General features: G+C 42.1%; 1 pseudogene; it reads left to right on the top strand.

The window, feature by feature from the left end:
* The first annotated feature begins 4285 nt into the window (after window positions 1–4285).
* Window positions 4286–26344, top strand: part of LOC108594139 (actin, cytoplasmic 1-like) — a 62878-nt pseudogene continuing 40819 nt past the window's right edge.

Here is a 26344-nt window from a genome sequence, read left to right as displayed (position 1 = left end):
TTCCTCACCCAACAATTACTAGCCTCCTTCCCTGTTTTATTTTCCTCCATAACACTTACCACTGTCAAATGTATCTTTTGCTTATTTATTTTACTGGTAGTTTGCTTCCACTCCTAGAATGCTGATCTGTGAGGGCAGGGATTCTGTCTGTTTGGTTTCCTGCAAGAATCGCAGCAATAAAGTATGCCTAGAACAGGGCCTGGCCTTGGTTGGCATTCAATGACTATTCGTTGAAGAGGGAATTAATGACTGAACTGCTTAGCTAGCTGCCATCTAACAGAGATCAGGGCCCTGAGACAGGGGCCACAGGAGTGATAAATTCTTGACTGTGGCCTTAGTGAATGCCTCCAGGAGAAGAATCTGCAAAATCAGAGAGCCCTGAGAAGGGAGGGGCAAGAATAGGAGTGAAAGTGGTGCCAGTGCTCATTTCCCAAGTCCTAACAGTGATGCTGAGCGCTGTGTTAAGCACTCTTCCAAGCCTTCCTTCCTAACGTGTCTGAATCTCTTATTATAAGAAAATTGCAGCTGTAGGCTTCTCTGAAAATAGCAGAGAATGTTAGTCCAGGATAGACCTCAGAGTCTCTACCCTAGCAGTTCCTAACATATGTTTGTTCCCTGAAATCTTAATTCCACCTGATGTCAACAGTTCCATCAGCACCCCTGTTCCTCCATGCACAGACAGGGATGAATGGTTTGGTAAAAACAGGTTTCATTTTGCTTAAACCTATGCATAGATGAGGGAGACTCCCAAAACATTCCTCAAAACCAGCAACTCAGCCTTGGTTGATGGCACCTCCACTCTCTATCATGTTAAGGTCATTTTCCAGTTCTCTTTCTGGCCCACTATATCCAACTAGTTCTCAGGCTATGGCCATTGTATTTCCAAAATGCCTCTGCATCCTCTGCCTCTCTCCCATTCTCATCACCACAGGCCTCACCAGGCCCTCATTAGCCTTTGCCTTGCTATTGCAATAGCTGCCCAACTGGTTTCCTATCTCTAGTTCTTCCTCCACCAACCCATGCTCGGCCACAATATTCCCAAAGAACAAAAGGGGTGTCACTCTTACTAATCTAACAAAATGCCAGTGGCTCCCCATGACCCTTTGATGGGCCATTTAATCTACCTTCCAGGCTTTCCACCCACTAGCTTCCTAAATAAGTCCTCCGCCATAGCCTTGTCTATGTGTGTGCTCAAGCACTGCCCCCTCCCAAATAAAACACGTGCTTTCTATGGGTTTTTCCCTCCTCATCCTGTCTTTCCACCTTCTGATCATATGCCCTGATTTCTCCTCTGTTCCTGCTGAAATCTTATCCAGAGATCCTTCAAGGCCCATTTACAGATTGATTCATTCACACAGTCAGTCGAGAGACTGGGGAAGTATAAACCTCTTTTTCTCACATCTCCCTTGTCAGAAGTGAGCTTTCTTCTATATATCTCCTGTGCATTTATCATACACTCCTTTGGTTGGGGTTACTGCTCTCATATACACCATTATTTCCCCAGCCAGTCTTTTTGTATGGTCCTCGAGGGCAGAGACTTTTGTACCTGTGTTTTATTCCCAGGGCAATTTACATGATAGCTTGTTCATAGCAGGTGCCACACCTGTTTGGGGATAATGATAACAATACATTTCATGGATCCTCCAAGGGTCACTTTAATCCTTTCAAGGTTGCTTTGCCAAGTATAACTGGTGAGCCATCACCAGAAATATTTCCTTTTCCCACTCCCCATGGTCAGCAGGACTCACAGTCCTCAAGGTAGCCAGTTGTTATTCAAAGCCGAGCGAGTGAGCTAGGAGCCCAGGGTGGAAAATAAATGTCACACAACTTCCTCCGGGATGAATTTTAAAAAGGAAATCATCAGGGTTAGAAGAACAGACTTGATTTACCAGTTGAGGCTGTTGTCCCAGGCACATATGCATCATTTATCTCCCTGATGCCCTGCAGCGCACACCTGGATGTCCCGAGTGCCTCATGGTGTGGGCAGGCAGTCTGGTGGCAAGTAAAACAAATATGGAATTAGAGGGGTGCAGTGAGAGAATAGGGAGAAGAAAAATGGAAGGAGGGGAAGAAGAAAGAAAGGAAGGAAGGGAAGGAGGAAGGAAGGCAAGAAGGGAAAGGAAGGAAGAAAAGGGAAGAAAATAGGGGAAAGAAGGAAGGAAAGGAGGGAGGGAAGAGGGAAGAAGGAAGGAAGGAGGCAAAAACAAAGGAAGGAAGGAAGGAAGGCATTTAGTTTCATCCTGTTAGGTATGAACATTGTAAAAGCAAATAAGCAGAAAGAAATCTGTAATGTGTCGTTGTGCGGCCTCTGCTGTTAGGTTTCACCTATCTCATTGGTATTTCTGGCTGTTCAGTGCACACCCCTCTTTTTCATTGGTACAGACTTCCATCATTTACCAGTTTATATGTCCTTCTCACTGGCTTTAACTGTGAACTCTTAGAGGAAGAAGCTTGTCCCTTTTTCTCTGCATCCTTGGTACCAAGCATGGCACCTACCATGCAGTGTGTTGATGGTGAAAAGCTATTCTCCCAAAAATTCAGTGACTGGTTTGCCAACTTTGTGCTTTTTATTCTAATCAAGTTTTCCCACTTGTATGGTTATTGGCCTCTTTCAATTGACTCATGCTTTTTTCTTTTAACTTTGGGTCATTCTTTGCAGTCATATCAGTGAAGTCACACAGACTGAGGCAGGTATGTATTTCCTAACCTAGAGTAAAACAAATAGATAACTACTAAAATAAACAGTGTTCATCCAGTACCACCTACGTCAACACCACTGCTGTAGGCAGATCACTTTGGGGAAACACTAATTATGCTTTGTTCCCAAAAGTGTAACATAATCAAGTACATCAATTCTATAACTTACGTGTTTTAGTAGGGTTTCTGCACACACACTCACCAATACTGCCTTTTCCCAAACCCAAAGTGAACACTGTGGGTTTAAATTTTTCTGCGTACCAATTGTCTATGGTGAGGCAAAATGTGTAGCTGAGGAAAGGGGGATGTTTTGTCATCTCCTCAGATATTTTAATTAAGGAGATTCTGAACTCAAGAGAGTATTTGGCCATTTTAGCAATCAGTGGTAAAGATTTCCTCAAATCTTGACTTTCCTATCTCCCTCATCCCCTCACCCCTAATGTGTTCCCCAAATCTGCATAGTCTACCTGGAAAAGGACTTTTAAAAATTTTCCAGAAGATAAACAGGCAAACTGCACAAGCAGTTGAATTCACAAAGAGGAAATGTAATTAGTCAGTAAAAATATGGGAAAATATACAATCAAATGAATGCAGATTACAGTAAAACGTAATTTATCATTTTAAACCTTCTAAATAGGGGTAAGATTTGAAAATAATCTGTACTGCAAGTCAAGGCAGGCTGAATTGATACTCTCATACTTCTCATGTGGCTGCCTCATGCATAGTGACTGTGAATTGTAAAAACATTTACAAAGTGTAATTTGGCAACATGAATCAAGGGTTCAAAAATTTCACGAGGCCTTCAATCCGGTGGCAATTCTGTTTCTAGGAATCTAATCTATGGAAATAACTAGATATAGAAAAATATAATCAGCATGAAAATGTTTGTTATCACATTACTTAGGCTAGTGAAACCTTGAACAATCGAATACCAACAATGAAGATAGTAAGTGAGTGAATCTGCAATCCATATCCATTCAGTCGATGAGCATGCATATTAAAATTAGGCTTATGAAAACATTTTATGATGTGGCAAAATGCTTTGGGTATAAGATTTGAAACCTTATGGATAATGATGATAATGATGTAAAAATATTTCTATCTAAGAAGAGCCTCAGTGAAATGCCTTGGTTCCCTGGCAAGGCAGTGTGGCATTATGGCTAAGTACATGAACTCTGGCATCAGATTGTCTGTGTCTGCAACTCAACTCTGCCACTTACTAGCTTTGTGACCTTGGGTGAGTTGCTTACTTTCTCGAAGACTTCATTTTTCTCATCTGTAAAGTGTAATAGCTATCTGGTCATGTTGTGAGAATTAAGTAAGGTAGTTTATATAAAATATTCAGCACCCGGTTGGCACATAGTGACACTAGGTAGTTACCAATCCCACAAATATTTATCAATCATTGACTAGGTGCAAGTAACCTAATATGCTGGTAAACCATGGGAAAATTTCATATCTTCTGCTTTCTGCAATATGCAGAAACTAATCTTTGTAAGGAAAGTCCCTCACTGAACTGTGCCTGCCTTGGTGAGCCACCCTGTCATCTCTCCCTTTGGCTACCCAAAGAGCCTGTTAATGGCTGTGAATGGCTTTTCCTCTCTCACTCACTCCAAAACAAGGATTTGATCATGTCACAACCCTGATTCCCTGGTTCCCTGCGGCTTACAAGGTAAAGTCCAATGTCTTTATTTGGAGATTTTCAATATCTGGCCTCAACCTACTCTTAAAGTAGAATTTCTTGCCTTTTTCTATCTCTGCAGTCTCTATTCTAAGCATTCTCTCTATCTATCCCAAACCTAGGCAGGAGAATCATTGTCAAAACCATGTCTTTCATACAGCACAACACTGCTCTACTGAAATTTTAGCCTCATTTAAAATGATGATTCTTGGACCACACCCCCAAGGATGCATATTTAAAAGTCTGAAGCGGAGGCTAGGAATCTGCTTCTTTAATAAGCATCCCATGAGATTCTACGATAAGGTTCAAGGATACCCTCTGAGAAATATGCCATTCTCTTCTCTGCCTGGTAGGTCTATCCTCTTGCCTGATGGATACTTCTGCACTCTGCTAGGCAGCTAAAAGTGTGGCTATATTTTCCTGACTTCCTCAGGAAATAATGATGATCTCCCTTCTCTGTACTTCTGTGATATTCTCTCCAAACCTGTACGGAGGCGTCATTTCCTCGTGCTTTCTTTACTTATTTCTGCAGCTATCTGAACTGCACTGGGAGCTCCTAGATTTCAGGGACTATGTATCATTTACACAGAACAATAACTGGCACATAGTAGGCCCTTGGGGGTGTATTCATGCATTCACTCATTCACATTAATCCTAGATGATTCCATCTGCCACAGTGAGCTCTAGTTCATCTGTAATTAGTGAGGGTGACCTTACTGACATTCATTATTGGCTCTGCTCATTTACCTCCTAGGCCATGGAAAGCCAGCTTACTTTCTCACAGAGATAGTTTAGCAAGTAATCTGAACCCACATAGCTGGGATATTCTGGCAGAGAGAAGGAATCTGAGCAAGACGTCACCAGGTTGAACATGGATGGCATGCAGACTGCAGTATGGAGGAAGTCAACTGACCCTGGGGAGTCATGCTATAGACAGGTCAACAGGGCACAGACCCAGCTGGGTGGTTGTCCTGTGACCAGATCCCAACAGACTCACCATGAACTTGCCAGTTTAAATGCTTGACTGACAGAATAGTTACTCACATGGGCCCTGAAAATCAGAGTGCCTTAGTTGGTATTAAAACTCTGCCAGGCATGTTGTGCTGGACATGTTTCATAACCTCTCTGGGCCTTGGTTTCCTCATCTGTATGATGGGGAAAATAAGCAAATCTAACTCATAGAGTTGTTGTGAAAAGCAAATAAACTAAATATGCACAGTCTTTAGAATAACATTTAGAATAATATTAACTGCTCAATAACTAGTAGTTATTATAATTAGATTCCCCAAGCTATACTACAGAGTCAATGCACATGTTAGAGTTTTTCCTCTGGCCTTTCAAACACATGCTTCAAACACATGCTGAAATTTTCTGTACTAATCTTTGTCCCTGCTTAATTCCAGTCTTGGAGATTTGACTTACATCAGGACAGCTTCAACTCCACAAAACTTGCAAAACCAAGGTAATATTAAGCTAAAAAGAGTCCCCGATTCATCTGTTGGATGTAAGTTTGAAGTTAGAAAAATATGGCCAAAGAAAATATAAGAACTCTACATTTGTATGGCAAGGAAAATTAAGCATCACAAAAATGATAGGATGAAAGAAGACTGAAAAAAAACTGATGAGAAGCAAAATCCCTTCTAGTCAATATTTAAGCAATATCTTGCATGAAAAGATACCTCCTGCTTTTTATGCCTTTGAGAAAACTGAGGCATAAGGCTGTACTCAGTGTCGAGAGCCTATTATGGGCCAAGGGCAGAGGTCAGCATAAATTGCCTTTTTAAATCTTATTTCAAATCACTATGATTCTGATCTTACAGAGGGGAAACTACAGTGTTACATAACTAGTAACATCAAAACTGGATTCCCATCCAGCTCTGTGATGGCTTCCAACCAACAGAGCTTTACATTTTATATATATATTATATATTATAAAATTATATAATATATATATAATTGTACTTTAGGTTCTGGGGTACATGTGCAGAACATGCAGGATTGTTACATAGGTACACACATGGCAATGTGGTTTGCTGCCTCCATCCCCCTATCACCTATATCTGGCATTTCTCCCCACGTTTTCCCTCCCTAACCTCCCTACCACCTGCTGTCCCTCCCCTAGGACCCCCAACAGACCCCAGATGCTCCCCCGCTATGTCCATGTGTTCTCATTGTTCAACACCCACCTATGAGTGAGAACATGCAGTGTTTGATTTTCTATTCTTGTGTCAAGAGCTTCACATTTTAATCACATTGCTTTCCTGTTGCTCCTAATTATGCTTCTTGTAAACTTTTTTTTTTTTTAGATAGAGTCTCGCTCTGTCACCCAGGCTGGAATGCAATGGTGCAATCTTGGCTCACTGTAACCTTCACCTCCTAGGTCAAGCTGTTTTCCTGCCTCAGCCTCCCGAGTAGCTGGAATTACAGGTGTGTACCACCACATTCAGCTAATTTTCATATATTTACTAGAGACGGGTTTCACCATGTTGGCCAGGCTGGTCTCAAACTGATCTCAGGTGATCCACCCACCTTGGCCTCTCAAAGTGCTGGGATTACAGACTTGAGCCTCATGCCCAGCCACCTCTTATAAACTTTTGAGTGAATTTCATAGCCTGCAGACTAAAAACAAGCCTTTATTCAAGGCCACTTTCTAGTTCTAGCTCTCCAGCTCCGAAAGCTGCATGGAGTGGAGGAGAACCCTCCCACGATCCCCCGGTTGAAGTCCTAACTTCCAGCTCCTCAGAATGTGACCTTATTTGAAGATAGGTCATTGTGGATGTAATTAGTCCAGTTAAGATGAGGTTCTACTGGACTAAGGGGTCCCTTTATGCAATATGATTGGTGTCCTTATAAGAAGAGGAGAAGGGATGCCGAGCAGACACATGAGGAAAGATGCCACACAAGACATTGAAATGCTGCAGCTGCAAGCTAGAAAGACTAGGAACAGGCAAGGAAGGCCTCTCCCCTACAAGGAAAGCCCTGATGACACCTTGACTTTGGACTTCGAGCCTCCCAGTATGTGACACTTTGTCGCAGCAGCTTTAAGAAACTAATGCACATCTACCCCACCCTGGAGTTGGGGTAAAACTGAAATGAACAGAGGATGTCCTTTTGTGGGCTCTCTGTTGTCACCGTGCTCATGTGATGCTAGTCATGACAATACTATGGCAGACACTGTTGAATCCTCCCAGTTGCCATCCTTCCCCACTTTTGCTAACAGCCCCCTATTTGCTCAGATATTGACCCCTGCTTGCTTCATGGGTCTCTCTAGTTCTGTAAGCATGTGGACTTTATATATTTGGAAGGATGCTCTGATTGGACCCATCAAACTGAATTAGCTCCTTACAGCCTATCTTCTTGGGAGTATTTCCAAGTTCAAGAATCTGCTAGGTTTTGGCATCCACATGCTAAGCCTGAAGAAGACTTCTGCATTCTGCTTTGTCAGCCTGAAAGGAAGGAGTAAGTGATTCATCCACCAACTCAAAAAAATTAATAGATTCTGTGGCTTATGCTGGTGTAATTACTAACACTAACATCCCAACAATAGCATCACTGGTGAGTCTGCAGAGATGTGGTAGTCATCTCTCTGCTTCTCTTCTTCTCCTCCCTCAAAACGACTAGTGAATTGGCACATTTGGAAATGTTCTTATGATTCAAATTGAACTCAATAATTTAATATTTTTACATACTTTATTTATATAAAGTTCAAAAACAGACAAACCAATAAATGCTGTCAGAAGTGAGGGGAGAGGTTACCTTTGTGAGGAGGGAGAAGGCATGAGAGGGCTGCAGGGTGTTGGTAACACTGCCTTCTTGAGCTGGGTGCTGGTGACACAGGTGTGTTTATTTTATAACATGTGTGCTTTGTGCACTTTTCTGCACCTATGTTGCATTTCAGTCATTTTTTAAAAATATATTTTGGCTTGCACTGATTCTAATGTCCTTTCTTCCAATGCACTGTTTCCACTTGAGTTCATCCTAGAACAATACCTCTTGGAAGGCTGGACTTGATCATTAAGTAGTATCGGGTGGTTACCTAGACGCTGACTGTTAGCTGTTCCCCAGGAGCAGTTCGGGCTCCCTGCCCTTCCCGCTGAGTCACTGCTTTCTAGGAGTGTTAAACAGCCACCTCCTAATTCACTTTTTTAAAAGACTTTTTCCTAATTTTGTTTCTGGAAAATGTTCTTACAAAAGAGGTCTTTCTATTTGGTGTGAGAAGACCTGAGGCCTGCTTTCCCATGTGCTAAGCTGTGAATATTTAGCTTCTATTCTTACATAACGCCCCCCCATCACACCTGATTGCCTGGAGTTGAATTTATTAAACTGATCCTTTGCGTGAGCAGAGGCATCACTTTCAAATCTGAGCAGTAAGCAAATGACTAACTGCTTTCCCATCTGCACACATTCTGCATCAGCTTTCAGGGGTGTTTACCTACTACGTCTAAAGTAATTGTGAATAATCAAAATATAGTTTTCAGAAGAACTGCTCATTATACATTATATCAGATGACACTTCCATGTCAGTTCAAGTAAAAAAATACTGTAAAAAATGCATCTGCAGACAAATTTTCCTGATTGTAATTTTGTTCACCCTTGGCAGCCGGGACAGATTAAATGTCAGCGTAATAAATTGCAATTTTTCATCTAAAGTTTTTGATTCTCTTTGAAATTTTTGGTCAAAGATCAAAAAGGACCAAAGTTTTCTGTTTTCCCCGTGGGAACTGCTTTTGTGAAGAAAGCTTAATTCATTTAATAAACATTTTTTTTCATAAATACAATCTAAATTCTATGGCTGGTTTAAATATATATATATATAATTCAGAGCACTTCAAATGTATTAAGGGAGACAAAAGTGTGAAAGTATCACTCTAAGACAAAGCCCACAGTGAAAAGTATTAAAACAAAGGTACCGAGGTTAGGACTGGATTCCTGAAGGAGGTAACATTTACTCTTGAAGAATGGGTGGGATTTTAAAGGTGGAGATGGAGAAAATGAAAGGTCATTCCAGGTAAAGGGAACAATTTTAGGAAATGCAGAAGAGCAAAAGAGGACAGATGAGGGAAATATGAGAATGTATTAAACCGTGTAGCCAGAGGTTTGGGTGGAAGATGATATTGGAAGTTAACACAGTCCCAGGAAGCCAGATGTTGGAGAGTTTGGGTTGAAGGTTTAAAAAGATTCCTGAAGTAATCGGGAGTGAAGGAGTATTGTTTTCAGGTGTGTGTGAGAGTGTGTGTGTGTGTGTGTGTGAAAAGATACACAACATCAAGTTTACCACATTAATCACTTTTTTCCCCTTTTTTTTTTGAGACAGAGTCTCTCTTGGTCGCCCAGGCTAGAGTGCAATGGTGAGATCTTGGCTCACTGCAACATCTGCCTCCCGGGTTCACGAGGTCTTCCTGCCTCAGTCTCCTGAGTCGCTGGGATTACAGGTGTGCACCACCACACCCGGCTAATTTTTGTATTTTCAGTAGAGATGGCGTTTCACCGTGTTGGCTAGACTAGTCTCGAACTCCTGACCTCGTGATCCGCCTATCTCGGCCTCCCAAAGTGCTGTTATTACAGGCGTGAGCCACTGTGCCTGGCCAGTAACCATTTTTAAGTGTACAGTTCACTGGCATTAAGTACATTCACATGGTTGTGTAACCATCACTACCATCCACCTCCAGAGCCTTGTCATCCTTCTCAACTGAAACTCCCCATTCTCTTCTTCTCAAGCTCCTGGCAATTACCATTCCACTTTCTGTCACTGAATTTCACTACTCTGGATACTTCATATAAGTGTATATAAAATACAAAATTTGTCCCTTTGTGACTTATTTCACTTAGCATAATATCTTCCAAATTTATGCATGTTGTAGTGTGCATCAGAATTGTTTCCTTCATAAGACTGAATAATATTCTGTTGAATGTATATGCCACAATTTATCTGTTTATAACACTTGGGGTGTTTCTACTGGTTGAATAATGCTGCTATGAACATTGGTGTACAAATATCTGTTTGAGTCTCTGTTTTCACTTATTTTGGGTCTAAACCCAAAAGTGAAATTGCTGAATTGTATGGTAATTTTATGTTTAATCTTTTCAGGACTTATCATACCATTCTCCACAGTGGCTGCATTGTTTTACTTTCCCACCAGAAATGTACAAGGGTTCCAATTTCTCCACATCTTCACTAACACTTGTTATTTTCTGTTTTTTTTTTTAATATTATGGGAATGAAGTAGTATCTTAGTATGGTTTGGATTTGCATTTCCCTAATGAGGAGTGATATTAAGCATCTTTTCGTGTGCTTAATAGCCATGTGGATGTCTTCTTTGGAGAAATGTTTATTCAAGTCCTTTGCCCAATTTTAATTAGGTTGTTTTATTGTTACTGAGTTGTAAGAGTTCTTTGTATATTCTGGATATCCATCCCTATTAGGTATTGATTTGTAGATATTTTCTCGCATTCTATGGATTGCCTTTTCAATCTGTTGACAATGTCCTCTGATGCACAAACGTTTTTTGTTTGGTTTGGGATATTTTTGCTTAGATTTCCTCTTATGTATTTTTATTGACACATAATATTTATATACATTTTGGGGTACATGTGATATTTTGTTACATGTATTAAATGTGTAATGATCAAGTCAACATTTCAAGTCCTCTCTTCTAACTACTTTGAAATACGCAGTACACTATTAACTACAGTCACCCTATTTTACTACCATACATTAGAACTTATTCCTTCTAACTATATGTTAAGTAACCTCTCTTCATCTCTTCCCCCAACCACTCACCCTTCTCAGCCTCTGGTATCTATTATTCTACTCTCTATCTCCATGAGATCAACTTTTTTAGCACCCACATATGAGTGAGAACATGTGATATTTGTCTTTCTGTTCCTGGCTTATTTTACTTAACATAATGGCCTCTATTTCCCTCCAGGTTGCTGAAAATGACTTGATTTCATTTATTTTTATGGCTGAATGGTATTTCATTATGTATGTAGACCACATTTTCTTTATTCATTTATTCGTTGATGGACATCTGGCTTAACTGATACACGAAAGTTTTTCATTTTGATGAAGTCTAACCTATCTATTTTTTCTTTTTTACCTATGCCTTTGGTATCATATCTAAGAAATCACTGCCAAATCTGATGTCATGAAGCTTTACGTTTCTTCTAAGAGCTATAGCATTAGCTCTTACATTTAGATCTTTGAGCCACTTTGAGTTAATTCCTGTATATAGTGTAAGGCAAAGATCCAACTTTATTCTTTTTTGCATGTGGCTATCCAGTTTTCCCAATAGCATTTGTTGAAAATACTATCCTTTCCCTATTTAATGGCTTTGGCATCCTTGTTGAAAATAATTTATTCATATACGTAAGGGTTTATTTCTGGGCTTTCTATCCTATATTATTGGTTTGTATGTCTGTCTTTATGCCAGTACCACATTGTTTTGATTTCAGTAGCTTTGTAGTAAGTTTTGATTACTGTAGCTTTGTTCCACAAAGTGTTTGTTTGTTTGTTTGTTTGCTTGTTTTTGTTTGTTTGTCCAGGCTGGAGTGCAGAGGCATGATCTTGGCTTACTGTAGCCTCTGTCTCCCAGGATCAAGTGATTCTCCCATCTCAGCCTCTTGAGTAGCTGAGACTACAGGTCCACCCCACCACACCCAGCTAATTTTGTATTTTTAGTAGAGATGGTGTTTCACCATGTTGCCCAGGCTGATCTTGAACTTCTGACGTCAGGTGATCTACCTGCATTGACCTCCCAAAGTGCTGGGATTACAGGCACGAGCCCCTATGCCTGGCCCATGTTCTACCATAGTTTTTAATTCAGAAAATGTAAGACCTCTAACTTTATTCTTCATCTTCAAAGTTTTTGGCTATTTGAGATCCTTGAGATTCCATATGAATTTAAGAAATAATTTTTCTATTACTGCAAAAAAATCCTTGGGATTTTGACAGAGATTGCATTGAATCTGCAGATTGCTTTGGGTAGCATTAACATCTTAACAATATTGTCTTCCCAATTCATGAACATGGGCTGTCTTTCCATTTATTTGTGTATTTTAAAGTGACATCTTATTTTTTATTAACATTTTCATTTTATGTGTGTAACTTGAGACAAAGGGGGCTGTTAAATGCCACATGGAAGGCACATAATAAATGCATGTTGTTGAATCAAAAACAAACAAAAAGCAGAATGACAACTGCAATTGCACAAACTATGCTCACCAGAGCTAACAATTATAATACACAGCTAGGCTTATCTAAGCAAGATTATGATGTTGGTCTTTGCATTTCTCCTCCCCTTCCCTTCAGAAACTCTCACCCTTTCCACAGTTTCCCCTTTGCTGTATCCATCTCAAACCTCTCCTTAGGAATCTCTCCTCCCAGAAAAGAAAGCTATGTTTTAAAAGTCTAGTTCACTGAGTTGTAATAAACTTAGAGTGAAATTCACAATTTTAAAATGCACAGTACAGTAAGTTTTGACAACTGTTTAGAGTCATTGAATCTCAGAGCCAGGCTTTGGAAGTGGATTCTAGGGCAGCTTCGTCCATCACACATGGAAAAAGTGGATTTGCCCTTTGATGGACCCTCAAAAAATTGAACAAAATTACCTTATCACCCAGCAATTCTGCTTGTAAATATGAGCCCAAAAGAATTAAAAGCAGCAACTCAGATACTTGTACACCTATGTTCATACTGGCAAAATTCACAATAACAAAAAGAGGGAAGCAGGCCATGTGTCTGTAGATTGATGAATGGATAAAACATGTTATATACACGTAATTGAATATTATTCAGGCATAAAAGAAATGAAGTCCTGACACACAAGACAACATGGATGAACCTCAAAGACATTATGTGCGGTGAAATAAGCCAGTCACATAAGGACCAGTACTGTATGAGTCCACTTACATGAGGCACCCAGAATAGGCAAGTTCCTAGAGACAAAAAGTAGAATGGACATTATCAGGGGCTGGGGAAGGCGACGATGGGGAGTTATTATTTAATGGCCACAGAGTTTCAGTTTCCAGTGATGAAAACGTTTTGGAAACAGACAGTGGTGATGGTTATACAACATTAGGAAGGTAGTTAATATCATTTAACCATTCAGCATGAATGGTTAAAACGATAAACTTCATGTGACGTATATCCTTTCAATGTTAATATTTTTTTTAAGTGGGTGGTCTTTACCATGTCTTTACGCAGACAAATCCAAACCCTCTGACTTAACATGGGACAAACACATAATCATGAGAATAAACATAATACTGTAAAAATATAGAATAAGAACAGATCAAAAAACACTGCAAGTTGGGAGAAGCCTGGAAAAAGAGAGAGAAACTGAAGGCAGGGCCACCGGATAATAGGAGGCTACAGCAATGGTCTCAGAATGGCCTGAGTTGAGTATCATAGAGAGAAAGGGAAGAGGGTTCATGCACAGGAAGAAGAGTGAACTCATGGTCTCAATAAATGTGGCACAAGGCAAAAGGTGGAATGGAAACGCAGGCCCGGACCACATCGTGACTGTCGCGGGCCCTGGGCACTTTTCTTTGAGGAAGGTTTCCTCCATAAAGTATATATATGTTTGTATTATGGAGGAACAACATTTTTTGTCCTGAAAATACATTTTTTATTATTTAAAAAGACATCAAAACATTTCATGGGCCCCTAAATGGCACTGCCTCTCCTAAGTTGGCCCTGGGCCAGTCCTGTGTGAGGAATGGAAGGTCTCCTACTGAGAATATCCATCCTCCTTCCTTTCCCCTGCAGCCTCCCTATCTCACTTACTGCTTGAGGTATTGAGGACTTTGTTACTGCAGATACATTATGGGGGTTAAGATCCAGGACTCTGGAATCAGAGTGATTTGGGTTTGAATCACATCTCCCACTGTCTGGTTGTGTCAATTAGAGCATGTTACTTAAGATATCTGAGCCACAGTGTCTATCTGTAAAATGAGTGCAAGTTCCCAACATCATAGAGGTCTTGTAAGAATTAAAAGTGGTAAGAGAGGGCCAGGCATGGTGGCTCATGCCTGTAATCCCAGCACTTTGGGAGGCCAAGGCAGGTAGATCACGAGGTCAAGAGATTGAGACCATCCTGATCAACATGGTGAAACCCCGTCTCTACTAAAAATACAAAAAAAAAAAATCAGCTGGGCATGGTGGCTTGTGCCTGTAACCCCAGCTACTCAAGAGGCTGAGGCAGGAGAATTGCCTGAACCCAGGAGGCGGAGGTTGCGGTCAGCTGAGATTTCGCCATTGCACTCCAGCCTGGGTAACAAGAGCGAAACTCTGTCTCAAAAAAAAAAAAAAAAAAAGGTAATAAGAGAACAACCAGCTTAGCATGGTGCCTAGTGCATGGCTGGCAAGTGCAAGCAACTCCATCACCTCTCCTGGCTTGGCACAAACAGATACAGCGGTTTGGGGTTTGTAATGAGGGGGAGGAGGAAAGGCATGAAGATACCTGGAGAGGGAAACAGAAGTGGCAGGGAGTCCAGAGGGTAATGTAAGGGACACAAACAGTTTGCACTTTTGCCAGGAGCAGGCCCAATTAGCCTACTATCTCCTACCACACTGCCTGGAGTGTTGTGTCCTCTAAGCACACAGAGGCTCCTGTCACCACCTACAAATACCCATAATATGCTCCCCTGTCTCAGAGCTGGGAAACAAACCACAGGCATTCAAGGTTTCCACTTGCTTTAGTTCTCATTTCCCTGTGGCTTCCTTTTCTCCTTCCCTGCATCCATCCCCTCTCTAGACTTGCCATTCCTCACACTCTCCTGCCTTTTGCCTCACATGGTGTCATTTGCCTGGAATGCTCTCTGGGGGAACTTCTACTCATTCTAGGAGACCCAGCTCCAGTATCTCCTTCTGCAACTGACTGCAAAATCAATCCCTCCCTCTCTTGGGTTTCCACCACACTCTAGTTATCACTCTTCCTGATAATCATTTGTTTACATCTCTCCGCAGCTGGAAGATGAGCTCCAGAGGGGCGGGGCTGCTGGAGTCTCCCTCCTGGGCCATCCCCACCCCCACCTCATCCTGTCTCCACCCCAACCACTGCTCCACCTTCCGCACATGCTGGCAGCCCATGAATGAGGAAAGGGAGGTTTCTTCATTGTTTACTTGATTTTTGAATTGCTCTTCTCACACCTGTTCCAACAAAGGACCTTGATTTATGTAGTGAAGTAAAGATTCAACACTTAACAAAGTTGCAATACGACATGAAGGGGCAAGAAACTAGAATTGCTTCCAAGACAGGAAAATAACAGGGGGATTAACTGGGTGATCACACCTGGGTCCCCAGGCAGCTATTTCTAAGGGAATGGGGTGGAGGGAGTCAGTGGCACCCCCAAAGGCATGGGATTCATCTACATAATCAGCATCCAATTGGTAAATATTAGGGCAAGGGGCTGGATGGCTGCCTCCAACATCACCCCCCAAACACACATTTCTCCCTGACTCCCCCAGCCCCTCGCCAGACAGCACTGGGTCTCTTCTCTTCTTCCCTTTAGACATTATCACCCTACTACTGGTTTCTACTTAACCTTGACCTCACCCGGGTGGGAACTCTGGGATTAGAAATTATTTGTCCTAGTCTCTAGGAATGGCTCTGTCAATTGCTTTCTGGAACTGCTTTTTTCCTGGAGGTTGTGGGGCGCAATCTGCCTGACCTCCAGTGTCCACTTCAGTGCTGTGTTCATGGTAACGCCAGCAGGGCAGGCAGACTTCGGTGGTCCTGATTCATTTTGGATTACTCCTTCACCCTGTCTGACTCCTCCATCACCTGGAGCCTGCGGAGGCATTGTGTGCCTGAAACCTCTGGCCATCCCTACAGCTGCAGAAGGGTTGGGGGATATCCATTCTCAGAACTGCTGTGGCAACTGATGAATGAGGATTGGCTTCCACAGAACAACCCTGAGAGATATGGTGAGGAGCTGCTGTGGCCCCTGTAGCTGAGGGCCCTGCTTCTTCCTGTGTGTCTAAGAGCTTATTCTGTAGCAGGTGATCTGGCAGGCACCTGGTTGTCATGACTGTACGCTGCCCTGGAGGAGACTGGAACCTTGGAAGGCGGTGCACAGACTGCATACACCCTGGTTTCATTAGCTGTCTCCCTGAGGACCTAGGTGTCTCTGCCATGCAGAGCATGTCTGGCCTCCTTCTCATTCTCATGGCCACCACACTGGCTCAAACACCTTGAAACAAAAGACATGTCACTCAGGCTCTTGCAAGCATCTCCTCCTTTCCTCACTTTTGCAAGAATCTCCTCACGTGCTCTTGCAAGAATCACTCATCTCACTTACTCTTGCAAGAATCTCCTCCTTTCCTCTCTGTACTTTCTGTACAGTGTTGCTGAAGAAACGTCCTAAAGTACACGGTGCAGCAATCTGTTTACTGCAGCTTAACTAACTAATCTAGGTGACTAGGAATCACAACAGCAGTACTTGTGTGTATGGTGACTGTTGCTTGGATGCAGCATGAGGGAGCCTTCTGGGGTGTTTGCAATGCTCTGTGTTTTGATCCCACCAAGCTGCATATTGTTACTTATGTTACATTTGTAAAAATCCATTGAGACTTCCACTTCAGATCTGTGTACTCTGGGCTGGCCTCAGTGGCTCTCACGCCTATAATCCCAGCAACTCAGGCAGCTGAGGCAAGAGAATGGCTTGAAGTCAGGATTTCAAAACCACCCTGAACAACATAGCAAGACCCTGTCTCTACAAAAATAAAAATAAAAAATTAGCCAGACATAATGGTGCACACCTGTAGTCTCAACTACTTGGGAGACTGAGGCGGGAGAGGCCCTTGAGGGTTTGAGGCTGCAGCTGTACTCCAACCTGGGTGACAGAGGGAGACCCCATCTCTTAAAAAAAAAAAAGGAAGATAAAAAAGATTTGTGAACTTTACTATATGTATGTTCAGCCTCAGTAAGAAAGCAAAAGAATAAAATGAAGTCTGCTTTTATAAAAACTGTTCTGAGGACAAAAATGTGTCCAGGATCAGGGATAGGACATGCAGCCTCTGCTACCCATTTCTCCCTCACACTTGCCTTCTAGACTTCTTGCCTCTTCTCCTGGAGGATCACAAGTAGACTGTTTCCTGATGTCCCAGATACATCCCTTTACCTGTCAGCTTCCTCCGAAGCCCTCTGTGGGCCCTGCTCCCACCACCATCTCTTCCTACTCTTGGTCTCACTGCAAAAGTAGGAAGAGATGGTGGTGGGAGCAAGGCCCGCAGAGGGCTTCGGAGGAAGATGAACTTCTGAATGAAGCTTTCTCCGCCTGAAAGGGGCATGCTCCCTTCTACAACCCTGCATTCCTTGGTGCTTCTCTGCCCACAAAACTCCTTTTTGGGAGTTCTGTCTCTTTCCTGACCTTTTCTAGTAGACACAAGTTCCTTGAGGCAAGAGACTCATCTCTGATTCACCTGTGATCCACAAATACCTGCTGAATTGACTTAACAGAGAAAGGAAAGGGGGAAATACCATCAACTGTGTCCCAGATCCTCCCAGCTTGGTCTCTCCCTGTTTAATTGTTGATGAACACACAAGCCAACATGTGAGCCAAAGCCTTGTTACCATCCCTGCCCCTAGACTTCTGCCCTGGTTAGCATGAGGGACTTGGGCTGCAGTGGTTGGTTAAGGCATTCAGTGCTCCAAAAACTAGCTCCAAAGGCCTTGTCAGAGAAAAAAAAAAAAAAAAGAAGAAGAAGTTGAGGGGATTGGGCTATGGGGGAGGGAGAACAACAGAGAAATGAGCAAATATGCCCACTGGCAAGTGGTCCCTCTGGGGATGTGATCTGCTTTTGTCTCCCTAAGAGTCTTTGTGGGACTATCTCTTCTTCCAGAAGAGAGACCCCTACTGCTTTTGACACAAGAGAGAGAGTAGATCCAATTCCCAGACATCAGATGGATTGGATCTCACTACCCAGAAGGCTGTCAGCTCTGTGTATACCTCCAGAGCATCACTTCAGAACATAACTTTGTATATTGGTGTACATGTACACAAAGTTAATACATATGTTAATAAATACATTGATCATCTACCATAAGCAAAGATTTGTAGTAGGGATAATAGAGGATTCCAGAAACAGAATTCAGTTTTCCTTCCTCCCACAGGATTTAAAAGGAGTTTGATTTACTCACAGGATGTTCGCTGAAGCATTGTTTACAAGAAAAATTTGGAAGCAACCTACAAGACCAACATGAAAAGGGCCAAATCAAATGCTTTACACTGGTTCCATAGAACACAGAGGAGCAATTATTATTATTTTTTTTTTGAGATAGGGTCTTGATTTGTTGCCCAGTCTGGAGTGCAGTGGTGTGATCAAGGCTCATTATAGCTTCAACCTCTCAGGCTCAAGGGCCCCTTCCACTCAGCCTCAGAAGTAGCTGGAACTATGGGCATGCACCACCATGCCTGGCTAATTTTTTGTATTTTTCATAGATAGGGTTTCATCATGTTCCCCAGGTTGGTCTTGAACTCCTAAGTTCAAGCAATATGCCCTCCTTTGCCTCCTAAGGTGCTGGGATTACAGGCATGAGCCACTGCACCCAGCATAGAATATACAGTAGAGCAATTTATCAGAACTAACTAGGGTTTATATATGTCAGTGTTGGTAGATCTCAAAAATATATTGAGTGAAAAAGTCATATCATAGAATGATGCATATAATAAATGCCATTTATGCAAACACACATAAGGAAAATAACACTCTATATATCCTACGAATACATAATATATCCTTATGTAAAAGTATGTTTTTTTTAATGGCACAGAAGGACACACACAGCTCTCTCTCTCTGGGACAGAAATGAAAAAGGGATGAACCTAGTTCAAAGGGGCTTTTGCTTTTCTCTATAATTACTATTTTTTAAATGTATATTTGTGTATTACTTGTGAAATAAAGTTTTGACTAAACCATTTAAGTAAACAGGAAGACATAGCCTAAATACATGAGAAGCTAGAAGTAAGAGTCCACTGATAACCATGACAGCAATATAAGCAACATCACAAGGCAGAATAGATTTATTACTCGACCATCAGCATCTGCAGTAATGACCAGGAGTTCAGAAGAGGAAGAGCTTGCTGAGTGCTGGGGAGATCTGAGAGAGGGGTAAGAAGTCAGGACCTCCTTTAAAGTCTTTTGATAAAGGAATGTTGTGACAAGGTGGAGCTTTGTGAAGATCCATCTGGGCACAAGGGTGCAATGTATTTAATAAAAATTCGCATTATGAGTATAGGGATTTTTCTTTTTTTCTCCTTATATTTGCCAGGTCCTGGAAATTGAAGATGGTATCACATGAGCTAAGATATAGGAGGAAATTAGAATAGAAAAATAAGGGGTGCTTTAGTATAACTCTCAAGCCAAATGAATAAGTAATCAAGGACTCCCAGGAAGGGTGTCTGGCAATCACCAAAATGTTCTTAGTTTCCTCCAATGGATTGTAAATTTTTTCATGGCTGGGGCTATGACGTCTTCCTTCCTAGAGCCCCAGTGCCTAGAATAGAACCGTACAGGATGCCACACAACAGGCACTCAATGAACACTTGTTGAATGAACAAATGTGTGCATGCATGAATGAATGAATATTGCAGAAAGGTCAAAGAGATTCAGACTTGTAAAAGGTTTGTCACTTGAATGGCTACCTCTTCAGTTTTGAGGTACATCTATCCCTTCTCCATTCTCCCCTGCCAGAGCCCCCCTCCAAGTGTGGCTTTCACTTGTGTCTTGTCCTACCCCACTACCCCTCCACTACTCCACCCATAAATCCTGGAGACCCTCTTTAAAACAGGGTAGATAATGGCTATCAACCCTCAGTGGGGCTGTGACACAGAGACAAGAGAAGAGAACAAAATTAAAAATCATTTGGAGGTCAAAGCTAGGAAGAGCTTCACAGCAGTTGGGTCGGGGAGTGATATGTGTTGGGAGAGTGGGGACTTCTGACCTAAGAAGGTAGGGGTGAGATGACCCTACAGGAAGAGATCAGGCAGATGAAAGGATTAGGGCCAGATTTCAGAAACTTGGATATGGAACAGATTCATGCAGAGGCTTTCAAATGTGGATCTCAGATTCCCAGGGTTCCACAGATAACCTCCAGGGGTTTCACAAACAATGAGGCTGCTTCTGCCAAGGAGAGAAGATGAGAACTACCAGAGGGACCTGCTTCTCTGCTATCTGTCTTACATACTAGGGTTGTAAGTAAGAGTTCATCTGAAGGAAGGACCCAGGACAGAGAGAGAAAGAGAGATCATTCTGCTAAAGCACTTGAAAGAACATAGAGTTCATGGACTCTCTTTTTCCCTCTCACACATGAAACGAGATATTATATAAAAAGTATTCTGGGTGGAAAAGGTTCTCATGAGTATATTGAGATTAGACATAAAAAAAGAACTCAAGTGAAAGAGAAATTCATTTGGAATGACCACAAATTGCCTGTCCCACCCCCTTCTCAGGTTTGGAATTACCCACAAAAGGTCAAAATTAAAAATCTCAAAGCTCAGGATAAGGGAAGCAGTGGGGTATAGATAATTGGTGTTTAGTTGTTATTAATGATTATTAGCACTTTATTAGGTATTTCTCAGGAGTTCTGCTAAACCATTACATGTATGATCTTATGAATTCTCGTAACAGCTTATGAGGTAAACCTTATTATCATCCCAACCAAGGCTCAGAGAAGTTGAACAACTTCCTCAGCATTACACCAAATCGTAAGCTGCAGAGCTGGGCTTTGTATACTGGCAGCCTGACTCCAAGGGCCCTAAGCATAAGCCCTTGTTTAGTGGTGTATCCCCAGTGACCATGCAGTGAACAGGTGTGACTGCAGTAAGGTATGGGTCCCTGCAGTAAAAGGTCCTAAGGAAGAGAGAGCAACACTTCTCAACACCTTGTGAAAATACCATGTGACACTGTCCTCCAAGGAAAATTCCAGAAGCCCCTCCCTGGGCCCTCGGGTGAGCTAAACACACATGGAAGGCTCATTCACTTCTGGATACTACATCTTAGGAGGGCTGAAAGGTATCTCATTTTGCATCAGTGAACAGCAAGATGAAGGATCTGGCTAACCACAAAGAAAAGACATTTAATCTAAAGAAGAGATTAGAAGGGAAGGAGGGAGCCATCAAAGTGCTTTCTCAAGGAATAGTGACCAGAACTTGTTTTGTGCAACTCTGGATGGCAGAACTAGGGACAATGGTTTGGTGAGAGGAAGACAAATTACAATTCAACATTGCCAAGGATTTTCCTTAAATCTCTCTGAAAACGAAGTTGGCCACACTAAAGGTAGTGAGCTCTTTGTCAAAGGAAGCAATCAAGCAAAGATTGAGAATCAGGAATCACAATTGCTAAGAGGGAACTCATCTGTTGAGTGGAAGGTTAAATGGCTGCTAAAGCCTCTTCTGACACAAAGATTCCAAACATTTATAATCATGATGTTTATTTTCCTTTTCAAATATTCTCCCTCAGAGAATGAACCCAACTGACAGGCCAGCCTCTAAAGCATGGTGTCTTATAAATTCCTTCATTCTGCATTTCTGTGAAAAGGAAGCCCTGACCTGTGACAGGGGGCCTATATGTCTGTCAGCAGAGCCAACATTTTTCACACTAATAGTACAAGTCAGAATAAATACCATCTCAATTTGGAAGACAGTCCTTGACAGAAGAGAATTGGCCTGCTTGATTAGGAATATATGTCAGGCACTGATAATAGGGAAATCCTTTTCAGCCAAGACCCAGAACCTGAACAGTCATAATGAGGCAATTTAATGAGCCTCCTGTTCTACAACAATATTAATTACAACTCTGTGGCAGAAGGCAGCCAACTCAAGATAAAATAGGTAAAATGCACAGGAACTGGATCACATTCAGAATCTTTTCCCCAGATACAAATAGGTTTGCAGTCACATACATATGTCTCTAGCAAGCAAAAAGATTTAACACCTTTAAGCTGTATGGAAGTAATGCTTATGGAGTCAGTCTAAACAGGAGAAACACTTCTGAACTTTGGGTTTATCCCTTAGAATACATCTACCCCAAATAAGTCTGGTAAGCCTGATCAGTTCCAACTTGCTGCTATCCTGGAAAAAAAAGAAAAAAGAAGAGCAGTAAAGGCACCACATGTTGGGCCAGGCGCCGTGACTCATGCCCATAATCCCAGCACTTTGGGAAGCTGAGGCGGGTGGATCACTTGAGGTCAGGAGTTCCAGACCAACCTGGGCAACACAGTTGCTATCTCTACTAAAAATACAAAAATTAGCTGGGTGTGGTGGTACATGCCCGTAATCTCAGCTACTTGGGAGGCTGAGGCACAAGAATCACTTGAACCTGGAAGGCAGAGGTTGCAGTGAGCCAAGATCACATCACTGCACTCTATCCTGGGTGACCGAGCAAGACTCCGTCTCAAAAATAAATAAATAAAATAAAATAAAGGCACCACTTGTCAAGCAGGTAGGCATACCTACATCCCTTTTTTTGGCGTCAGGCCTTACAGATCTTTTCACTTAAAGAAACAGAATTTCTTCAGGTCAGATATAAGCTAAGAATTGTCATCAGTCTCGCTCAATATAACATCACCAAAAGCTGCTCACTAGTAGCTATTGAGCGCTTACCATTTGCTGGATATTTCTTTACATGCTATAAGTATTTTAGCTCATTTGGTCACCATGAAACACCCTGAAGTCAGTACTAGCAATGTGTCCCTTGATAAAAAGCACAGAGATGGTAAATGGTTTGGTTTGTCCACACTACCAGTTAGGTGGAGCCAGGATTCAGACCCAGGCTGATTATTGCAGAGCCAGGGTGCTTAACCACTAGGCAATGCTGTGCACTGTGTGTCTGCAGGCAACTTGTTCATGAAGTGAGCGTTGACGGAGCACCACCTATGTGCACCACGCTGTGCTATGTGCTGGGACAGTGATCAACGTGACAGTTCCTGTCCAGAGTAATCAAGTAATGCCAGCAGATCTAAGAAACTGTCCCATTCCCTGTATGGTCCACAAAGGCTTCTAGAAATGGTGATGCTTAACCAGAGACCTGAAAGATTAGTAAGAGTTAGGCAGTGAGTCAGGAGAAAAACTGGAGGAGGAAAAGGATACAGATGGGAATCCCTAGGGGTCAGTTCACAATAGCAGAAGTAGAGGCACTGTGCAGATATCAAAGACTTACACACAGGGAGAGGAGAGATGGTCCTGAAAGGGACTCAGGAGAAGGTAAAACTTGATCTAGGTCCTTAAAAATAGAGTAAGAAGGTAGGAATGTATATGATACATACTTTAAATCTGTTGACATTTTCTGATATTTACATAACCCTCTCACTCAACTCAGACCTGGGAAACTGCCACATGGACAAAGGACTGATTTCAAGGGGTTAATCACCTGCCAATCAAAAGAAACCACAATGGACTCTTTTCTCACTAAATCCACATTGCAGAGATTTTGATGGTGCAAGGATGGGGTGGCTGCTGGAGGAAACGTCAAAGAGGACAAGCATGGAATCCTGAGCCTCAACCCAGGCAGGCTGTGCCTACCCATTCTAACACAGAGCATCAGAAACAATTGGAAGCAAAGCCCATGTCCACACAGCAAATGCCCAGGGTTCACAGACCTGAAAATTCACACAGACCCCAGGCTCTGTTCCACAGCACACTGACTTGCAAACCCATGAAATGGTCCATGCCACTCCCAGCTCCCCACTACTAGAGTGGTCCACCTGGCTCTGCCCATCTCAATCCTGTCTGCCTCTGCAGTGGTTCTCCAATTTTAGCACATATTCAAATCATCCACAGGGCTTGCTTAGGCCCCTGTGGCTGCCGGCCCCACCTCCAGAGATTCTGGTTCAGTAGTAGGTCTGGGATGGTGCCAAGAATGTGCATTTCTAACGAATTCCCAGGTGATGCCGATGCTGGTGGTCCCACACTAAAAATTGCTGCTCTTTGGCACTAGGCAAATGCACCTCTCCAGAAAGAATTCCCCAAGCACACCAGCCCTGCTGGCTTCTCTCCCCAGTCTTACTGCACATTTAAGTTAATATAGACCACAAAGATAAACCCAACTGCCTTGAGGAGCCAGACAGGCAATAGAATATGACAGTTTGGGTAAGCTTAGTGCATTTGAGTACAGTTGTATGAGAGATAGGAAGTACTGTAAACTGGAGAATTCAGGCACCAATAAAAGGGGACAACTCACTCAGTTCTAGCCAATTTGTGTTGGGTGTGATTGCAAAACTAGTATTTCCAGGTCTTCTAGCTTCAAGAGAAAGCAGAAATCCTGATTTTTATGTCAACTATCCCAATTTTTCAAAACTGATTCAAGATTTTCAAAGACAGGAGGATGCATCAGGTGATCTCTTAGGCCTCTTGCAGCTTTCATACTTGATAGTTTGGGGCTTGTCAGGTATCCTATAGAGAGTTCCCCAGTCTGGGTCTATGTGTTGTGTTTTCATGATTAGACTAGGGTTTTGGGTTTTTGTAAAGAATACAGCAGAGGTGAATGGCCCTCATAACATGTTTCTGATGTCCCTTCCTGTGATCAGCCACAATACACCATCAAAAAACTTTGTAACAGCTCCGCAGTGGGGAACAGAGAGCCATGACGTCGCATTTGCCAGTTTCCATGGTGTAAATATTCCCACCATGGCCAATGTTGAGAACACAGTGTGATGGCACTAAACACAGAACTGGAAAAAGGTGTGCACAACTAGCTAGCTCTTTAGTAGACGCGGACTCCTGCACTGCTTGTTAACTTGCTTTATCCTCTGTGTTCTAAATCTCAGTGAGTCAGCCCTCCCTTTGGTTCTGACTGAAAGCCAGTCATGCACTCAGCACTCCACTAAAGGTTACAGAGGAGAGCAAAGGGCTATAAAAGATTAGGCAAGAAGGTAGAGTGAGTGAGACTGCAGGTTTTGAGAAGCCTGGTTTCAAATCTAGATCTGCCTTTTGTGAGTGTATAACCTGGGTCAAATTGTGTAACCTCTTTAAGCAATTGATTTTCTATGTACAAATAAATAGTTTATATATATGTATATATTTTATATATGTACATATTATATATAGTGTTTGTCAAGTACTAAAAAATTGTCATATATATAAAAAATTTATTCATACACACATATGTCATACACACACACACACACACACACACAGAGCCTCTTAAGGAGCTTTCGGTCTAACCTATATAGGCTATGTTAACATGTTCTAATTTAAAAATTGTAGATACATGGGTGGTCATTTTATTATTCATCTTTTAATTACACATACATGGCATATAATCTTTTGAATGTATTATTCCACAATAAAAAAGGATAATACAAATATAAATGAAGTTAATCACTAAAATGTGTCATCTCATTATCCTTCCAGTTCATTCATGTTACCATCGTGAAAAATGAGGTCGTGACCCACTGAGAACTTGGCAGAAAACTTGGCCCTGTTGGATGTTAGTTGGACGCTTGAGAAAGCTAAGGGCACTTTAGTCTCTTTGTAGCTTGTGAATGCCAAACTTGAAGATATGTGAAGAGATTTCACTCAACTAAAGAGGAAATGTGTTTATTCTTCCTGGGGACCTCAGTAAAAAATTCTAGCACTGCTACCACCACTAGTGAGGGCTCCATTAAACTGCTCCTGCAAATCATTAAGCAGGCTCAGAAATGGGGATAAGGGGAAATCCAGTGTGACTCAGAAAACACACAGTCCCATTTTTCACCTTCCATTTGAACATGCTAGATGAAAGGCTTTCCAACAACTGAAATAAGTTATTCATATTTCTTCCCAGGATCTGCTAAATGTGGCGACTTCTCCACTTTGACCAAGTGATGTCTTGTTTTCAGGTGCTGTGTGTGCTGAGAGCACCGGGGGCACTGGTGGAGAGCAGGCAGTCATCATTGACAATCAAGACCACGGGACCTTCCCTAGGCCTCAGGTTCCTTCCTAAACCAGCTGGTTGTGTCAGGTGACCTCTCACACCTCTTGAAG

The sequence above is a fragment of the Callithrix jacchus genome, chromosome 12 (assembly GCF_049354715.1).
Source record: "Callithrix jacchus isolate 240 chromosome 12, calJac240_pri, whole genome shotgun sequence".
NCBI lineage: Eukaryota > Metazoa > Chordata > Mammalia > Primates > Cebidae > Callithrix > Callithrix jacchus.
This window is presented reverse-complemented; position numbering and strand designations above follow the sequence as displayed.